Genomic DNA, 3,151 nt, shown 5'->3' with positions numbered 1-3,151 from the left:
AAAAAAGATCCACATAACAAAACTGCTCATACAAAAGGTACAAGTTCATGTGTGTTTTATCCCAGCATAGCATCAAATGAAATACATTTCATAATCCAAATGAACACTTCAAACACTTCATCTGCAAAGAAAACCTACTTGTCAAACCCATACTTCACACAATAAAGACACACAACCTCATCAAACAAACACTCAATCTGCTAAAAAAAAAATAAATAAAACATAAAAATAAAAAAATGTGCAGATATGTGGCACAGGTAATCAATTCTTGTGGTACAAAGTGTCATCAGGGTGGATGGTGTTGATATTGAACCTTCTTCCTCCACTCTTTTTTCTCCACCGGTGGTGTCAGTATGTTCCAAAAATGCATGGTTTATCCTGAAACAGTTTGTTATGTAATACTTCTTTATCTCTTTTCATTTCCTTTGTTTTGAATTATTTTCTATATGTTCTAAAGTTTATTCATTAATGCTTTAAATATCAACAGTAATTTCAGTTTTGTACATTTACATCACAGCTTTCATTCTTTACACAGGACTTTACAAAATGCTTTACTTCTAGTTCTATGTATTTTATCAGAAAATAAAAAAAGAATACACTTATGATATATATATATATATATATATATATATATATATATATATATATATATATATCATAATATAATCAGACAAAGCAGTTTACTGATAATAAAAGTATGAAATAGTGATTATTAATGCTGTATCACTATGAGTATCAGTGTGCATATCAGTGTGCATGTGCATGACATGCTGCAATCCATTAAGTTACTTTATGCATAGTGGCATGTCAAGCACATGCACACTTATATCATTTATGTAAATGTCTGTGCAAAAGTTTACAATTCCATACATGTACATCTAGACAAAGTTTGTAAAAAGAAACTAAGTTTGCACACTTCATGGTAAATTTATACTATAAATCATAGTACATTAACAGTTGACTCACTCACTCATAGATAGTTCACCAGCAGACAGTTCTTTAGTTGACAGTGTAGTTAGTTTGGTGGTGTTGCCTCTCCTTCTGATGACATGACTTGCCAGCAGTGATATCAGAATTATTCATTGGTGTACAGGCAGGCATATAAAGTACCATCATATCTTTCAGGGCTGAAAAAGAAATTGAACTATTAGTAATACTGTTAGTATTTACTGTTGACACAACTCTATATTTATTTAAAACAACACACACACACACACACACACACACACACACACCAACCTGACACACATTCACATAAAATATCCATTGAAGCAAATTCTGTGAAACTGAAAACTGTTCATAATGTCATGCCCCTGAACCTCCCCTTGCTCAGTTAAATGGTTAAACTGTGAAGGGACAGTGTGTGTGTGTGTGTGTGTGTGTGTGTGTGTGTGTGAGTGAGTGAGTATGTGACTCACTGTGTGACACACATTGTGTATGTATGTGTGTGTGTGTGTGTGTGTGTGTGTGTGTGTGTGTGTGTGTGTGTGTGTGTGTGTGTGTGTGTGAGAGAGAGAGAGATCTTTTAATTTACATTCTGTTAATTTCCTCAGATTCACTTTATTCTTTTAATCATTTTTATTCCACATGTCAAACAGTGAATTCCTGTTCCAATGTAAGACAATAAATCAGTCTTGAGTCAATCATTGTTAAACAAATTATTATCAATTGATTATACCATCATTACATTTCAGTATTTGTCAATGTGGGTAAAATAAGAAAGCTTACCTTCAGACACTTCAGCTATATCCAGTCCCCCAGTCACTTTGCTTGCACATTCCTTGTGTGAGCTGTGAGAAACCCAGGTCTATCACTTCAGTGCAGCAAGTCAGTTTCACTTGTTTCCATGTCAGTCACAACACTGATGGCACCTGGTGCATGTGATTTCGGCAATTACAGGCGAAGGCTTCCAATCTTTCTGTATCTAGTGCAAATGTTGATTCGTCATCTACATCAAAATTAATATTATTGTTGATGAAAACTGAACGAGAATCCTGCGTCGTCTGCTTTCGAAATCAGCGTTGCCTTCGTGTTCACTGAGATCGATTTCATGAACGGTCAGTTCCATCAATGAAGTACTGGGTTAGAAACTCACAAATGTCGTCTTCTTCATTGAATGGCAAAATGTGTGCAGCGCAAGTGTATCTTGTCAGGAAATCGCCAAGTCAATCTTGAAAACGTGCTTCCGAACCCTGCGACCATGTTTATTTGAGCTAGCGTGCTGAATGGCTGGTTTCGTCACGTGGCCTCTCTCGGCCAATGACAGAGGGGATTTTCCTTCATAGTGACGCATTGTTTACGTAGTGTATCCTTATTTTGAAAGCGACGATTCGCTCGTAGTTAAAAAATCAACCAATGAGAAGGACATAGATTGAAAGAGACGGACTTGACCTTTAAAACAATGTATGATTCGACCGGTCGATTCCAAGAGATGACGGAGGGCAAGCTTGTCAAAGTTGATCGATTTCGCGAAGTCATAGGCGATCAGAATGACGGGTTAGGCATTTTAAGCACACTTTTAAGGCAAAAGAAGACACAGTTATGCCTAGATACTTCAATATGAGATAAAAGAAAGCCTAAAGTTTACTATGAAGTCAAAATCTGAAAATCGACAACCTGACCCCCACCCGCCTAAAATCGCCGCTAGCGGGAAAGTTGGTCAGGGACAAAGCGACTCATTCCGTGGTGGAGGGTCACATATGTGCCTCCCATTTTAGCTGGTTGTCAATAACGACACCAAGGTGTCGATGTTCTGTAACTTGTTCAATAGCTTGGCCATCGATTGACAAAGTGAGCGGATTTAAGCCACGCTGGTGCTTTTGGCGAGTGGCTACAATCATACTCTTTGTTTTTTCTGGGTTAAGGAGCATATTATTTTCTGTACACCAGTTGGATACTTCGGTAAGGCTGGTTTGTAATCTATCATTAATGTGCTCTGAATTTACTCCATATGTATGAAGAGAAGAGTCATCTGCAAACATGTCGCATGATATTGCAGATGAGGAGATACATAATGGAAGATCATTGATATAAAGGTTGAACAATAAGGGGCCAAGCACAGAGCCTTGGGGAATGCCCATTTTAGTTATTCCCACATTCGAAAAGGTCCCGTTTACTAATACACTCTGCTTTCTTTCTTTTAAGTATGACT

At 37.2% G+C, this 3,151-nt stretch overlaps 1 long non-coding RNA gene across 1 annotated transcript; it reads right to left on the bottom strand.

Annotated features, from left to right (window-relative positions):
• Positions 1 to 212: 212 nt before the first annotated feature.
• Positions 213 to 2,697, bottom strand: LOC143298004 (uncharacterized). Its single transcript, XR_013057335.1, has 3 exons — positions 1,729 to 2,697; positions 971 to 1,127; positions 213 to 378 (listed from the first exon to the last, which is right to left on the bottom strand). It is a non-coding gene; the product is annotated as an uncharacterized LOC143298004 (long non-coding RNA).
• Positions 2,698 to 3,151: the final 454 nt, after the last annotated feature.

Source organism: Babylonia areolata, chromosome 23 (assembly GCF_041734735.1).
Source record: "Babylonia areolata isolate BAREFJ2019XMU chromosome 23, ASM4173473v1, whole genome shotgun sequence".
Lineage (NCBI taxonomy): Eukaryota > Metazoa > Mollusca > Gastropoda > Neogastropoda > Buccinidae > Babylonia > Babylonia areolata.
The sequence above is the reverse complement of the archived record's forward strand: the minus strand, read 5'-3'. Positions and strand labels throughout refer to the sequence as shown.